The sequence below is a fragment of the Saccopteryx leptura genome, unplaced genomic scaffold, assembly GCF_036850995.1.
Source record: "Saccopteryx leptura isolate mSacLep1 unplaced genomic scaffold, mSacLep1_pri_phased_curated manual_scaffold_29, whole genome shotgun sequence".
In the NCBI taxonomy this organism is placed as follows: domain Eukaryota; kingdom Metazoa; phylum Chordata; class Mammalia; order Chiroptera; family Emballonuridae; genus Saccopteryx; species Saccopteryx leptura.
In genome coordinates this window covers 111,161-128,492 of record NW_027095711.1, presented here as the reverse complement: position 1 = coordinate 128,492, position 17,332 = coordinate 111,161, and the positions used below count along the sequence as shown (strand labels likewise).

The 17,332-nt window shown below is 49.4% G+C and overlaps 1 non-coding gene across 1 annotated transcript; it reads right to left on the bottom strand.

Annotated features, from left to right (window-relative positions):
- Window positions 1-6,519: 6,519 nt before the first annotated feature.
- Window positions 6,520-6,595, bottom strand: TRNAD-GUC (transfer RNA aspartic acid (anticodon GUC)). The gene has a single exon. It is a non-coding gene; the product is annotated as a tRNA-Asp (tRNA).
- Between the last annotated feature and the right edge of the window lie 10,737 nt (window positions 6,596-17,332).

Below are 17,332 nucleotides of genomic sequence, written 5' to 3'. Positions count from 1 at the left end.
CACAGTTAACTTGCTAACCTACTTCTTCACTTGAAAATGAGATCGATTGTTACAACCTGTCTCTGCAGGCTTCTAAGCCAATGTCCGGAGGCTTCCAGAAGATGGAATTCTGTGTAGTTGGAGGCAGTTTGGGGCAGAGTGAGAAGTGTCCTGGGCAAGGTGGTCTGCTTGGTTTTGGTTAACAGGCCTCAGAGACTGTCTCTCTCTGCGGGCCTCACTCATCAGTGGGCTGCCATGGGCTCCATGATGCTCCTTCTGGCATTCCCCACCTGCCGTTTCCCATCTCTAGGTGTCCTCTGGCCCAGCCCCAGCCAGCCCTCCTCGGTAATGTGCGACATTGATCTCCCTCGAGGAGGCTGCGCTGGAACAGTGCCAGTTCTCCTGACTCCAGTTCCTCCCACTGTAGCTTTCTTCTCTTCCCCAACTGTCTACTGCTGAGATCTCAGTGTAATATAAGCCAGCCTGCCTGACTTTTCACCCTGATAGTATCTACTCTGCCAACTTAGAAGGGTTATTGTAAGAATGGGTTTAGGTGCATGAAAGTGTGTTGCAAACATGTGGTATAAAACTAGAAATTATTATTAACATGTTTAAGTCTTTATTTCTCATGTGAAAGATGAAATTTTATTTTGTTCAAATAAATATTAGTTCAGAAAATGATCCCAAATGTTTTCTAAACAATAGTCTTTAAAATTTGACTTTGCAGGTGAAATTAATCCAAACATGCTATGGGTTGTAAGAGAGTTCTAGAAAGAATTGGCGTGAAAAATGAAGGTGGCATTGAAGTATAGAAATAATTATAAAAGTTCACAGCTACTGCCTGGCCAGGTGGTGGCATGGTGGATAGTGTGTCGGACTGGGACACAGGACCCAGGTTATAAAACTCGAGTCGTCAGCTTGAGCACAGGCTTATCCGGCTTGAGTGCGGGCTCACCAGCTTGAGCATGGGGTCACTAGCTTGAGCTTGGGATCATAGACTTGACCCCATGGTCACTGGCTTGAGCCCAAATGTCACTGGCTTGAAGCCCAAGGTTGCTGGCTTGAGCCCAAGGTCATTGGCTTGAGCAAGGGTCACTTGCTCTGCTGTAGCCCCCCTCCTCCCATCAAGGCACATATGAGAAAGCAATCAATGAACAACTAAACAGCTTCAACGAAGATTGTTGCTTCTCATTTCTCTCCCTTTTATCTGTCTGTCCTTCTCTCTGTCTCTGTCTTGTTACATACACACACACAAAGTTCACAATTGAGAAGTGTTAATAGCTGCAAATAACACATTCACTAGTAGTTCTTAGTGGCAGAGACTGGTGGCTCTTCTGTGGTTTCTTTATGCTGAATTATGACATGGAAGCAAACTTTTAATTATGAAAGACTGAGATGAAGCCTCCCAGTGCCGACCTGTAACTCTTTTTATTTGTCATTGGCAGATGCCTTCCCAGGGCATCACAAGCTCTGCCCATGGGGTTGGAAGTGTTTCTATAATATCCATTTTAATTCATGAGCAGAACGCTTTCTTCCAGATCTGCGTATCCTGCCTGGTTGATTTTAAAGACTCGGGTTTCAGCTTCCAAGTGGAGCAATTCAGAATAAATGCCATACAAACCCCAGAATGGAGAGGATGCTTTTATTTGCTTGAGTCATTGGCCAATATATTATATATTATATAATATGTACACTACATAATTATACTATATAACCTAATAAGTATTGAATATATATTATAATGTATAATATAATACATATTAAAAGCCTTTTGTTTTGGAATAATTTTAGATTCATAGACAATCACAAGTCAGGAACAGAGAGTTGACATATGTTCTTCAGCAGCCTGTCCTGATATTAGCACTGTATAGAACCATAATATAGTGTCAGACTAAGAAACGAATACTGCAAATTATTAAGTCCTCTACGGCTGCACCTGCCGGTCACGGCTTTCCCACCACCACTCTTTCCTCATCCAGGTTCCTATCCAAGATTTCACTGCATGTAGTTGTGATGTCTCCTCGATCTTGTCTGTGACAGTTTCTCAGCTCTGAAGAGTCCTGGTCAGGTATTTTGTAGAAGGTCCCTTAATTTTTAAATTTGTTTGATGTTTTCTCATGACTAGACTGGGGTAAGAAGTTTGGGGGGAAAATACGACAAAGGCAAAATACCATTCTCATCACATACCAGCAAAGAATATATATAATGAACTTGACTTATCACAGGTGGTGTTTACCTTGGTCACTGGCCAAGGCAGTGTTTGCCAGGTTGCTCCACTGTAAAGTCCCTTCCACGCCTTGCCAGTCTGTCCTTTAGAAGCAAGTCACTAAATTAAGGAAGAAGGAGGATAAATCTCCACCTACTCAAGAGTGAAGTATCTACATAAATTATTTGAAATTTTCTGTAAGAAGGATTTGTCTCTTTCCTCACATTTTTCTTCAATCAGTTATTTATATTAGCATGGACTTGTGGATATTTATGTTATACTTTGGGTTATAATCTAATGCTATGTTATTTTCTTTTTTTTAAGTGAGAAAAAGGGAGTTAAAGAGACAGACTCCTGCATGCACCCTGTCCAGCATCCACCTGGCAACCCTGTCTGGGGCTGATGCTAAGATCAGCTGAGCTATCCTCAGTGTCTAAGGCTGACACTTGGACTGCTGAGCCACTGGCTGCAAGAGGAGAAGAGAGGGAGGAGGGGGAGGAGGGAGGGAGATAGAAGCAGATGGTCACTTCTCATGTGTGCCCTGACTGGGGATCAAACCCGGACATCTGCACACTGGGCCAGTGCTCTATCTGCTGAGCCACCAGCCAGGGCCTGTTACTTATTTCATTACTCAAATTAGTCTAGCTTGGCCCACAGGAAGCACTTTTATGTTCACTCTTGAATCCCTTTGACATACCCTGTGTTTTTAACATACATACACACACATACATATATACATACATACATACATACATACATTTATTTATTTATGAGCATGATTTTCCTTTGGGGCACTAAAATATGCTTCTAGTTTACCTTGTGTTTTCATGGCCCTACAATCAGCCATTTAGTCAAGAAGCCCTGGTTCATTTTATTTGAGAATCCTGCCTTGTATTTCATAGTCTCTGGAAGCTTTAGCAGTGTTCTCTGTAGAGAAAACTTTGGCACAGAGTGGATCTAACTTGGGCTCAGACTGAGAATTAAAATATTGTAGCATCAAGTGGCCCTACAAGGGGCTTCAGGGCAGGATCCAGAGGATTTGTATCGTGTGTGGGGTGACAGGGCTATCTTTTTCTGACCTTTTAGGGTTGGTGCTGAGAAATGGAAATTCTTTGCCCTGTCTCTCAATAGAAATTGGTGTGCTTACATCATATATGTCTTAAGTTAATTATACCTCTGTGATTATTATCCATGACAGTCTTTCAGAATTAATCTTAATGCCTCTTTTGCCAATGGCTGTTTTAGAGAGAAGTCTCTTTTCTCAGTTTTGTTGCAAGTTCTTGTCTATGGAGGTTGTAAACAAGGAAGAGACTGGTGATGTCCTGTGGAGATTATGTGTTAGAGAAAGGCTGGTAGTACTGAATTGTCTCTAAGTAGCAGAGAGATTATATTGAAGAAGAATTCTAGACTGGTATTAATAAGTAAATGTCTTTGTTCAGAATGTCCTTCTAAAAAATTTATATCTGTAGCAGGACAATGTATTAGTATGCTATTTTTTTCTCTATTCATACTGTTGTAAAAGATGCAAAGAATAAATAATTAATATTCCCTGATATTGTCATATAATAAATATACATTTGGTTTTTGTCCTCAGTTCTTGCAAGAGCTCTTAAAACCCTTGGAATTTTGTGGTAGGTATGACAGAAGCATCTTTTATTATTTAAAATAAGCTCCTTTCAACCATAACTGATTTACACTAATAAGGTGACTTCTGCAGGATGGAGGCTGGTTGCCAGAGAACCCAACCCTCAGCTAGAGGGGGTCAGAATGGTCAGCCTCACCCCCTGACCTCTGGGAAGGGAATGAGATCAGAGGTTGACTTGATCACCAATACTTAAGATTTCACCAGTCATGCCTATGTGACAAAGCCTACATAAACACACTAAACGATAGAATTTGGAGAGCTTTCAGGTCAGTGAATGCATTCATGTGCCAAAAGATTGACACATCCCAACTCCACCGGGACAGAAGCTGCTGTGCCCAAGACCCTTCCTGTGCACCTTTCACTCAGCTGTTCATCTGTGTATCCTTTATTCAAAACAAACAAGCAACCTTTATATAGTAAGCAGTGTTTCCTTGAGTCCTGTGAGCCATTGTAGCAAATCTTCAACCCGAGAAGGAGATTGTGGAAACCCCTCATTTGTGACCACATTGGTCAGAACTACCAGAGACTTGCGAATTGCACCAGGCATCTGAAATGGAGGCGCCTGGTGGGACTGAGGAGACATTCCTTTGCTTTGGCCTAATTATTCTGCTTTCTACTAATTCTTTTTTTTTTACATTAATTCTTTGTTGCAGCATCTTAGTTGTTCATTGATTGCTTTTTCATATGTGCCTTGACCAAGGGGCTACAGCAGACAGTGACCTCTTGCTCAAGCCAGAGACCTTGGTCTAAGATGATGAGTATGGCTCAAACCAGATGAGCCCGCACTCAAGCTGGAGACCTTGGGGCCTCAAACCTGGGTCCTCCACATCCCAGTCCAACACTCCATCCACTGCGCCACCACCTGGTCAGGCTCTACTAATTCTTAAATATCCTGTAGTGATAAAATTTTCAAGCTGACTCATCTTGGAAATTGTCTAATCTAACTTTCTTATTGTGTAGATGTAAATCTGAAGTTTAGACAGGTTACACATACTTCCTGAAAATTGTTTTCAGTCCTTGACTTCTCAATCTATTTTCTATCCCCTGAGAGATGTTTCTATTTGCCCTCCGACCCCAGGCCTTTATCAGGCTCCACTGAACATGCCCATTTCAGGGAGTGCCTTCCTTGGTTGTGTATATTTTTCTTGCCTCCCTGGTATCTCTCCAGCCCCCTCACTGTGTGTTAGGGGAGTAGTGTTGACCTTTGACAGCCATATTTTGTCATCTTCTATCTTAGACAAATTTATTAAACCAAGCAAAGGTTGTACATAAACAATTCTCCACTGCCTATAATGATAGCATCAAGTACTGATTTCTGAATCTTTGTCCTCATATCACAGGGCTGGCTACAAAGTTTCCTATCAGATCTCCATACTTGTTTCTATCAGCCATGTATGTCACACAGAATGCAGACACCAGGTGCTTAGTTTAAGTTTTGTCCTGAGTCCTTCAGTTAATGTCCAAACACACATTTAGATTTTACTCTTTCTACTTAATTTTTGTGTGTTATGAAAACTCCTGTATTCTTTCTGTATCTAAAGAATGTGACAAGAATCTTCACTGGCCTAGGTTCTGTGTGGACTTAGTTGAAGTATGCATAGGAACAGGGCCTGGTTCTTCGGATTCTCAGGGTTGTCAGATCCAAGTGACAAGAACACTGATTTATTTGTTTGCATGGAAACATAGACTAACTGCAGGTGGAGTCCTTTTCTGGCAAGGCTGGCTCCCCCATGAATACCAGGCCCTGTAACTAACCTTTCTCTACACTTTGGCTGAGCCACAGTTTCCTAAGCACATTGCTCCTTGTGTAAGACAGTGATTCTCAAAGTGTGCGCCAGGGTGCACCGGTGCACCCTAGAAGATTTCTAACTGTGCCCTATGGTATTCTAGAGAAATATGTGCCTGTTGGGGACCAAAAAACCAATAGGGTTTTTGGAGTTTAGATTTTTGGGGGACAAAGGTCTGGGAAATTGGCTGTAAGCTGACGGTGTGCCCAACCCCCCACCTCACTTGCCTGATTAGGTTGCAAAAGGCTGTTAAGTTGTGGTGCTGTTGGATTGTTTAGACAACCCCCCTTGATCCCCAGAAAGACTGGAGGCAAGTTTCTTCTATCCTTTGTTTGGTGTAAAGTTAAGATGATAAGTATGGTGGGGGGTTTGGATTGATGATTAAACATAAGGAATTGTCTCTTGAAGCCTTTTGGATTTCTATCAGAGAAGAATATGTGGCAATATCTAAAATAGCTTTGAACATTTTACTACAATTTTCAACATCTTATTTATATGAATTACAATTTTCTACCATTAACACAATTAAGAGTTGATGTGTGCTCATTATAATTTGTTTCTAGGAATTTTTTTATTTCTTCTTCTTTTTTTTTTTTTTTTGTATTTTTCTGAAGCTGTAAACGGGGAGAGACAGTCAGACAGACTTCCGCATGCGCCCGACCAAGATCCACCTGGCACGTCCACCAGGAGCGACGCTCTGCCCACCAGGGGGCGATGCTCTGCCCATCCTGGGCGTCACCATGTTGCGACCAGAGCCATTCTAGTGCCTGAAGCAGAGGCCACAGAGCCATCCTCAGCGCCCGGGCAAACTCTGCTCCAATGGAGCCTTAACTGCGGGAGGGGAAGAGAGAGACAGAGAAAAAGGAGGGGGGGTGGAGAAGCAAATGGGCGCTTCTCCTATGTGCCCTGGCCGGGAATCGAACCCAGGTCCCCCGCATGACAGGCCAACGCTTTACCGCTGAGCCAACCGGCCAGGGCTTTATTTCTTCTTTGATCTTATTGTTAACCCATTCATTATTTAATAACATGCTATTTAATTTCCAAGTGTTTGAGTATTTTTCAGTTTTTTGGTAGTGATTGCTTTCTAGTTTCATGCCATTGTGATCAGAGAAAATGGCTGATATGATTTTAATCTTAAATTTGTTGAGACTGCTTTTGTACCCTAACATGTGGTGTATCCTAGAGAATGTACCATGAGCACTTGAAAAGAATGTGTATTCTACCGGTTAGGGTGATGGTTCCTTGTTCAAGTTTCAATCTTACTGGTAAAATAGTTCTTTTGTTTGTTGATTTTATTTTGGAGTTCATAAAACTGCCAAATTGATTTTCTTGGGCATCTCATTTTATTTTTCAGCTCTGCAATTTTTACTTCTCTGTCTTTTAAACAATGTATTTTTATGTATTTAAATTTATTGTCTGGAGGGTTTAAATTTTCTTTCTGAGTGCCTCCTTACCTAGGTTGTTAATGGTAATTGATGAATACTTATTTTGGTCTAGGCATCTGTGAGAATGAGTCTGGTTTTTCATTTCCTTTTTAAAAAATTTTTAAATGTGAGGCACTTTGCTGTTTGTTTGTTTTTTTTTTTTTTTTTTTTTTTTTTTTGTATTTTTCTGAAGCTGGAAACGGGGAGAGACAGTCAGACAGACTACCGCATGCGCCCGACCGGGATCCACCCAGCACGCCCACCAGGGGCTATGCTCTGCCCACCAGGGGGCAATGCTCTGCCCCTCCGGGGCATTGCTCTGCCATGACCAGAGCTACTCTAACGCCTGGGGCAGAGGCCAAGGAGCCATCCCCAGTGCCCGGGCCAATGGAGCCTTGGCTGCGGGAGGGGAAGAGAGAGACAGAGAGGAAGGAAGGGGGATGGAGAAGCAAATGGGCGCTTCTCCTATGTGCCCATGCCGGGAATCGAACCCGGGTCCCCCGCACGCCAGGCCGACGCTCTACCGCTGAGCCAACCAGCCAGGGCCGGCACTTTGCTGTTTTTGTAGGTTAATAAGTCTTTTGTTTTCTAGTAGGCCGAGCCAAAGCATAAGTTTTTAGTTTCCCTTGCAATGCTCTAGCTTCTTGGGTCTCTTAGAGTGTGGCAAATACCCTGCATTCCCTAAGGAGGGGAACATCTCCTCTGTGACCAACCAGGTTGCCATATTTAGGGGCCAGCCTGAGTGTGCGGGCTAGTGGGGAGACTTAGAAGCAAGAATGAGTGGGCTGGGTGAGGGGCCAGGTTGTGTGCGGGCTAGTGGGGAGACTTAGAAGCAAGGATGAGTGGGCTGGGTGAGGGGCCAGGCTGAGTGGGCAGGCTAAGATGCCATGTTCACTGGGCAGGCTGAGTGGCCACACTGAGTTGGCAGGCTAAGGATCCAAACTGAATGGACTGGCTGAGTGGCCAGGTAGAGGGGCCAGTCTCAATAGCAAGGCTGAGTGGCCAGACTAAAAGGCCAGGCTGAGTAGGCAGGCTGAGAAGCCATATTTCAGTGAGCAGGCAAGCTGGGAGTAAGACTGAGAGGGCATGCTGAGTGGCCAGGCAAGGGGCCAGACAAAGCAGACAGACTGAGTGTCCAGGCTGGACTGCCATCCGGAAGAACCAGGCTGAGGGGCCATGTAGAGTGGGAAGTCTGTGAGTCCATGTGTAGTGGGAAGCTTATTGGGTTAGGCTGATTGGCCTGGCAGAGGGGCCAACCAGATGGGCTAGTCTGATGGGAAGGTTGAGGGGCCAGGTTGAGTGGCCATGTAAACTGGGCAGGCTGAGGGGCCAGCCAGAAGGGCCAGGCAGTGTGGGCAGGCTGAGTAGGCAAGCTGATTGGCATGTATTGTGGGAAGTCTATTATGCAAGGATGAGGGGCCAGGACGAGTGGCCATGGTGAGTGGGCTGCATAGGGGCCAGACTGAGTGGCCAGGCTGGTGGTGTGGCTGAGAAGCCAGGCTGATGGGCAGGCTGATGACCAAGCTTAGTGGGCAGATAAAGCTGCCATGCTGAGTGGGCAGGCCGAGTGGCCTGGCTGAATGGCGAGCCTGAGTGGACTGTCTGAGTGGCCATGTGGCATGGACAGGCTGAGGGGCCTGACTGAGAGGCCTTTTAAAGTCGCCAGGCCTAAGGTCAAGGCTAATTGCCAGGCTGAGTGGCCAGGCTAAAGAACCATGTGGAAGGGCAGGCTTAGTGCACAAGGTGAGGAAACAGTTTGAGGTGCCAGGCTGAGTGGCCAGTCCAGTGGACTGGAAGAGGTGCCAGACTGAGGTGCAATACTGAGGGGCCATTTGGAGTGGCCAGGCTGAAGGGCCATGCAGAGTGGGCATCGGCGGGTCCATATGGCGTGGGCAGGCTGTTGGGCCAGGCTGATTGAATAGGCTGAAGAAACAAACTGAGTGGGCAGTCTGAGTGGCCATGTGGAGTAGGCTGGCTGAGTCCAGGCTGAAGTTCTATGCTGAGGGGCCAGGATCGGGGGCCACGTGGAGTGGGCCAGCTGAGGGGCCAGGCTGAGTGACCAATATTAGGGGCCACACTGAAGGGCCAGGCTGAGTGACCAGTCTGAGGTGACAGGCTGAGTGTCTATGTTAGTGGGGATGCTTGTAAGCCAGGCTGAGTGGGAAGGCTGTGGGGCCAGTGTGAGGGGCGATGTGCAGTGGCCAACATGAAGTGTCAAGCTGAGTTCAGGCTGCATGGCCAGGCTAAGTGGCCTAAGTGGCCTGGATGAGGGTCCAAGCTGACAGGGCATGCAGAAGGGACAGGCTCAGAAGGCAGACTCAGTGGCTATGTGAAGTGGGCAGGCTGAGTGGCTAGGCAAGTGGGCAGGCTGAGAAGCCACGCTGAGTGGGCAGGCTGAGAGTCCAGACTGAAAGGGTAGCCTGATGGACCATGCTGAGTGGACATGCTGTGGGGCTAGGCTAAAGGGCCATGATTAGTGGCTAAGATTTGGGGCCAAGCTGAATGGGCAGGCTGAGTAACCATGTGGAGTGGGTACACTGAGGCACTAGGCTGAGTGACTAGGTCAGTGGGAAGGCTGAGTGGGCACTGAGGGGCCAGGCTGAGTTGGCAGGCTGAGGGTCCAAACTGGCTGGGCAGGCTAATGTGACATGTGCAGTAGGCAGAGTGTGTGGGTAATCTGAGCGACCAGACTGTGTGGGCAGTTTGATTGGCCAGGCCAGGTGCGAAAGTGGGCAGGCTGAGTGGCCATGCTGGAGTGCCATGTGGAAGAATCAGGCTGAGGGACCATGTAGAGTTGGCAGTCTGCAGTTCCATGTGTAGTGGGGAGCCTGTTGGGCTAGGCTGTATTGACAGACTAAAGGGCCACATTGAACGGCCTGGCTAAGGGGCCAGCCTGATGGGCCATGCTGAGGGTCCATTCTTACTTAGCAGTCATTCTGGAGGTCAGGAGGAGGGGACATGTGGAAAGTCCAGGGTGAAGGGCCAGCCAGAAGGGCCATGCAGACTGTGCATGCTGAGGGCCAGACTGAGAGGCCAGGCTGAGTAATCATGTGGAGTGGGCACATTGAGGCGCCAGGCTGAGTGGCTAGGCCAGTGGGCCGTCTGAGTGGCCACACTGAGTTGGCAGGCTAAGGGTCAAACTGAGTGGGCAGGCTGAGTGGCCAGACTACAGGGCCAGCCTGAGTGGCCCGGCGAGGGGCCAGACAAAGGGGACATACTGAGTGGCCAGGTTGGACCGCCACGCGAAAGAGCCAGGCTCAGGGGCCATGTAGAGTGGGCAGTCTGTGAGTCCATCTGTAATGGTGAACCTGTTTAAACTGGCTGATGGGCAGGTCGAGGGGCCTGGCTGAGTGGCCATGTGAAAGGGCCAGACTGAAAAACCAGTGTGAGGGTCCATGTGGAGTGGGCCGTCAGTGGGTCTATATGGAGCGAGCAGGTTTTGGGGGCCAGGCTAAGGAGCTAGCCAGAAGGGCCAAGCAGAGTGGGCAGTTTGATTGGCCAAGCTAGGTACCAAAGTGAGCCAGGCTGACCAGTATGAGGGGCATGCTGAGGGGCCAGGCTGAGTGTCTATGTTAATGGGGATGCTGAGAAGCCAGGCTGAGTGGGCAGGCTGTGGGGCCAGGGTGATGGGCGATGTTCAGTGGCCAATATGAAGGGTCAGGCTGAGTGCTGTCTGAGTGGCCAAAGAGGCCACGCTGAGGGACCAAGCTGAGGGACAAGCAGAAGAGCCCTTCTGAGGGGCCAGGTGGAGTGGGCAGGCTGAGTGAGTATAAACAGTGGGCAGGCTGTTAGTCCAGACTGAAAGGGAAGGCTGAGGGACCATGTTGAGTAGACATGCTGGGGGGCTGGGCTGAGGGGCCATCATTAATTGCTAATCTGTAGGTCCAGCTGAATGGACAGGCTTATTGGCCAGGTTGAGTGGCCAGGCTGATGGTCCATTCTTGGCAGTCAGTCTGGGGAGCCAGGTTGAGGGGACATGTAGAATGGCCAGGTATAAGGTCCAGGCTGAGTATCCAGGATAAGTGGGCAGGCTGAGGGGCCAGACAAAGGGGACAGACTGAGTGGCCTGACTGGACTACCATGTGGCAGAGCCAGGCTGAGCGGCCATGTAAATTGGGCAGGCTTAAGGTCCAGGCTAATTGCCCAGGCTGAGTGGGCAGGCCAGGGTCCATGTACAGTGGGAAGGCTGTGTGGGCAAGCAGAGGGGCCAGAATGAATGGCCAGGCTGAGTGGGTAGTCTGAGCGGCCAAAGGGGCCAGGCTGAGTGGCCATGTGGAAGGGCCAGGCTGAAAGACCATTCTGAGGGGCCATGCAAAGTGGGGAGCCTATTGGCCTAGGCTGAATTGACCGTCTAAAGGTCCATATTGAGTGGCCCATCTAAGGGGCCAGCCTGATTGGCCGGGCTGAGATTCCAGGCTGAGGGTCCATTCCTAGCAGTCATTCCAGGGGGCCAGGAGGAGGGGACAAGTGGAATTGCCAAGTTGAGGGTCCTGGTTGAGTGGGCAGGCTGAGGGGCCAGCCAGAAGGGCCACACAGAGTGGTCAGGCTGAGGGCCAGACTGAGTGACTAGGCTGAATAACCATGTGGAGTGGACACACTGAGGCGCCCGGCTGAATGGCTTGGCCAGTAGGCAGGCTGAGTGGCCACACTGAGTAGGAAGGCTAAGGGTCCAAACTGAGTGGGCAAGCTTAATGGCCATATAGAGAGGTTAGTCTCAATGATCAGGCTGATTGGTCAGACTAAAGAGCCAGGCTGAGGGGCCACGTAGAGTGGGAAGTCTGTGAGTCCATGTTTAGTGGCGAGCCTGTTGGGATAGGCTGAGTGGCCCGGATGAGGTGCCAGCCAGACGGGCCAGGCTGAGGGGCAAGTTGAGGCGCCAGGCTAAGTGGACATGCTGAGTGGTCAGGTTGAGTGGCAAGGTTGAGGGTCCATTCTTAGCAGTCTATTCCAGGGTCCAGGAGTAGGGGACATGTGGAATGGCCAGGTTGAGGGTCCAGGTTGAGTGGGCAGGCTGAGGGTCAGCCAGAAAAGCCATGCAGAGTGGGCAGGCTGACGGCCAAAGTGAGTGGCTAGGCTGAGTAACCATGTGGAGTGGGCACATTGAGGTGCTAGGCTGAGTGGCTTGGCCAGAGGGCAGGCTGAGTGGTCACGCTGAGTAGGAAGGCTAAGGTTCAAACTGAGTGGGCAGGCTTAGTGGCCATATAGAGAGGCCAGTCTCAATGGCCAGGCTGATTGGCCAGACTAAGGAGCCAGGCCTAGTGGGCACACTGAGATGCCATGTTCAGTAGGCAGGCTGAGTGTCTGAGAGAGGGGCCAGACAAAGGGGACAGACTGAGTGGCCTGGCTGGATTGCTATGTGAAAGACCCAGGCTGACGGGCTATGTAGAATGGGCAGTCTGTGAGTCCATGTTTAGTGGGGAGCCTGTTGAGCTAAGCTGAGTGGTCTGGCTGAGGTGCCAGCCAGATGGGCCAGGCTGAGGGGCAGGTTGAGGGGCCAGGCTGAGTGGCCATGTAAACTGGGTAGGCTGAGTAGACAGGTGTGTGACCTTGTGGAGTGAACAGGCTGAGGGGCCATTGCTAGGGGTCAGTCTGGGGGGCCTGACTGTGGGCCATGTGGAATGGCCAGAATGAGGGTCCAGGCTAAGTGCCCAGGCTGAGTGAGCAGGCTGAGGGTCCATTCTTAGCAGTCATTCTGGGGGCCAGGAAGAGGGGACATATGGAATGACCAGGTTGAGGGGCCAGCCAGATGGGCCACGCTGACTAGGCAGGCTGAGGGCCAGACTGAGAGGCCAGGCTGAGTAATCATATGGAGTGGGCACATTGAGGTGCCAGGCTGATGGCTAGGCCAGTGGGCAGTCTGAGCGGCCAGGTAGAGAGGCCAGTCTCACTGGCCAGGCTGAGTGGCCAGACTATGGGGCCAGACTGAGTGGGCAGGCTGAGTGGCCAGGTGAGGGGCCAGACAAAGGGGACATACTGAGTGGCCAGGCTGGACCGCCATGCAAAAGAGCCAGGCTGAGTGGCTTTGTGGAGTGGGCAGGCTGAGAAGCCACACTAAGTAGGGAAGCTGAGAGTCCAGAGTGTAAGGGTAGGCTGAGGGACCATGCTGAATGGACATGTTGGTGGGCAGTGCTGAGGAGCCATTGTTACTGGCTAAGAAGTGGGGCCAAGCAGAATGGGCAGGCTTATTGGCCAGGCTGAGTGGGCAGGCTGACTTGACATGTGCAGAAGGCAGGATGTGTGGGCAATCTGAGGGGCTAATCTGAATGAGCAGTTTGACCAGGCCAGGTGCCAGACAAAGTGGGCATGCTGAGTGGCCAGGCTGGATTGCCATGCAGAAGAACCAGGCTGAGGGGCCATGTAGAGTGGGCAGTCTGCGGGTTCATGTGTAGTGGGGAGCCTGTTGGGCTAGGCTGAACTGATTGACCATATTGAATATCCCGGCTAAGGGGCCACCCTGATGGGCCAGGCTGAGTGGCCAGGCTGAGAGTACATTCTTGGCAATAATTCTGGGGGGCCAGGTTGAGGGGACATGTGGAATGGCCAGGTTGAGGGTCCAGGCTGAGTGGGCATGCTAAGGGGCCAGCCATAATGGCCACGCAGAGTGGGCAGGCTGAGGCCCAGACTGAGTGGCCAGGCTGAGTAACCATGTGGACTGGGCACACAGAGGCGCCAGGCTGAGTTGCTAGGCCAGTGAGCAGGCTGTGTGTCCACACTGAGTTTGAAGGCTAATGGTCCAAACTGAGTCGGCAGGCTGAGTGGCCAGGGAAGGGGCCAGACAAAGGGGACAGACTGAGTGGCCTGACTGGACTACCATGTGGCAGAGCCAGGCTGAGGGACCATGTAGAGTGGGCAGTCTGCGAGTCCATGTGTGGTGGGAAGCTTGTTGGGCCAGGCTGAGAAGCCATGTAAACTGGGCAGGCTGAGTGGCCAGGCTGAGTGGACATGTGGAAGGACCAGGCTGAAAGTCCAGTCTGAGGGGCCATGCGGAGTGGGTAGTCGGTGGGTCTATATTTAGCAAGCAGGCTGTTGGGCTAAGATGGCCAGACCGAGAGCCAGCCAGAACGGCTAGGCAGAGTGGGCAGGCTGAATGGGCAGGCTGAGTGGCAGTTTGAGTGGCCATGTGTTTTGAGAAGGGTGTTATGCAAGGTTGAGGGGCTAGGCTGAGGGGACATGCAGAAGCTCTATGCTGAGGGACCAGGCTAAGGGGCCATGTGGAGTGTGCAGCCTGAGTGGGCAGGCTGAGTGGCTATGTGGAAGAGCCAGGCTGAGGGGCCATGTAGAGTGGGCAGTCTGCGAGTTCATATGTAGTGGGGAGCCTGTTGGGATAGGCTGAAATGACAGGCTGAAGGGCCATATTGAGTAGCCTGGTTAAAAGAACCACTTTTACGCCGGTCATTATTTGAAAAAAATGTGTATTCCAGTCCCCACTATGCCCCCCAGGAAACCAGAGTGGAAGTGAAGAAAAAAGAGTCCTCTGAGCGCCCAAATCCTCAATCTGAGTTTCGCGTAAAAAGTCCGGTTCCCACTGTTTATTCATCTTAGCTCCTCTATCAGAAATGATTTACTCTGATTGCAACATGCTTTCCCAATAAGCCTGATTTTCTCTTTTCCAGCCCCTGCTAGATGAGAAGCTTTAAGTTAAAGGGGGAGGTCTACTGAGGGTGAACCACGCACGGCCCAGAGAATGGATGCCTCAGTGGCCCCTCTGTTCTGGAAGGGAAGGGGTGCTGAATAACTCTCGGGACACTTTCTATCCCCGGTGTTTGAATTCTAAGACGTGATTGTGTTGGAAATTCTGTCCTCCTGATCTTGGACTCTTCCATCTGAGTAAGACCTCCATCCACACGGCTGCTGGCGGACACGCAGGTAAACCAGACATTGGTGGTCAGGCACAGGGGTCTGGGCAGTCCTGAGGCTCCTCATTTGACTTCTAAATAATTTTGGGGGGGTTTCCTTCTAGGTTTATGTTGTCCACCTATGTAAGACATTTGGCCCAGGAACCACGCATCTTGTATGACAGAAGCACCCTGCGGCACATGGCGGCCCCTCGGTGACAGGACCAGCCCTTGGTGACAGGACCAGGTTTATGCATCTTCTTCCTGGTGGCCCCGGTCTTGACGTCACAGCTGCTGGCTCACCTGAAGGGACGCAGGTACTGACTTTCTGTTTTTCCTTGAGATATACTTAATGACCCTCATGGCTTGAGCATTTTTGTTTTGGGAGATTAGCCATTTCGGGGACTGAGGGATACACCTAGGGGACAGTGCAAGTATAAACAGTGGAGGGAAAATCGTACTGGCCCCCTTTCCCAGCGGCCATAACCAGCTGTCTGTGAGGCACAAAGTAGGGCTACTACACAGGAAATAGTATCGTCCAGGGGCTGCCTGGCAAAGGACACCACCAACTCAGTGAATGGGAGACCTACTCAATCGAGAGACTATTTGTAAATCATACATCTGATCATAGGTTAATATCCAAAACATATAAGGAACTCCTACAACTCAATAGCAAAAACACCGACATCTGATTTAAAATTGGACAGAGAATTTGAATAGGTACCTTTCTCCCCAAAGAAGACATTTCCATGGCCAAGAGGTGCATGAGAAGGTGCTCAACATCGCCGTTCAGTGGGGACGTGCAAACTAACCATGGCGAGGGACACCTGTTAGAACAGCTACTCACCAAAAGACAGAAAATAACAAATGCTGGTGAGGATGTGGAAAAAAAAACAAACCTTGTGCACTGTTGGTAGAAATAAAAAGTGGTGCAGCTACTAACAAAAACTGTAACATGTCCTCAAAAATTTTCAAAATAAACCTACCGTATGATCTAGCAAATCACTTTTGGGAATATATCTGAAGAAAACAAAAACACTAATCCAGAAAGATATGCAAAACCACCTGTTCACTGTAGCATTATTTCCAACAGCCAAGATAGGGAAACAACCCAAGTGTCCATCGGTGAATGAACAGACAAAGAAAATGTTGTGTGTATATGTATATATGTATACACACACATACAATGGCATATTATTCAGCCATAAAAAGAGAATGAAATCTTGCCATTTCTGACAACATGGAGGGACCTGAAGAACATTACACTGAGTGAAATTAATCAGACACAGAAAGACAGGTGCATTATGATTTCATGTAGATGTGGGATCTAAGGGGAAGAACAAGCTCACTGATACAAGGAACAGATTGGTGGTTCCCAGATGGAGGGGATGGGGGTGCTTGAAATGGGTGAAAGGGGATCAAAAATGACAAACTACAGTTATAAAAAAAATAAGTCGTGGGGATGTCGTGTACAGCGTGGTGACTATAATTCACAATACTGTATTGCATACTGAAAAGTTCCTAATGGAGTAGGTCTTTAAATAACCTCATTACAAGAAAAAAATTCTATGAAATCGTTGAGTGAAATGTAGAATTTTTTCTGCCTTCTAATGCAAACTTCTACTCAGCCCTGTGCAGGAAGCTGCAGGTCTCTTCTCCAGAGAGTTCCCACAGACACCCTGGGGAGCAAACCGCACAGAGGGTGCAGGTGAATACCCAGGTCTGAGCCACAGGTCAGCTCAGGGAGGTTCCAGGCCTTTTAGTTGTGAGAACTGGTGGGAAGTGAAACGTGGGAGTATGTGGACCATCTCAGGGAAAGCGGACATGTTATCTGTGTATCATTCTGAGAGCTGACTTCTTAATGGAATGAGCTGAGAGTGTGAGATTGGAGGGCAGGAGAGCTGACATGCCAGACTGCACAGAGTGCACCTGCCTAGAGGACATGTGCACCTGTGCACATCAGGACTAGAGCCGCTTGGCTCTGTGTCTGCAGAGGATTCTGATCGGCTGGGCCAGGGGTGATGGGAGGAGGGGCCGTCTGGACTGCTCTGGGTCATTCTTCAGGGACAGAGGGTGGCTCTCTGAGGTTGGGCTCGGGTTGGAAGTTTTTGTAGGAGCGCAATGGAGAGAGGAACCAAGGATGATTCCTGGGCTAAGACCAGATATCAGAGACAGAAGGCTGGCTTGCTCAGTAACAGTCAACCCACAGCTCCCAGCGCGGTCCTGTCCACTGTGACATTACCGGGAAGTTTTCTAGATCACAAGGGGCTTGCGTGCAGCTCTGGCCACTCACAGTTCAGGAAGCAGAGTTGGTTTGGCCAACTGCTGTCTGAGCTGGAGGACCAAGAAAGTGGAGGATGTGGGTACTGGATCTGAGAAGGCAGGAACTGGAAATGGCTAGCCCAGAGGTGGTATGTCTGGACACGCTCTGAGGGCGTATCCAAACAGTCAAAGGA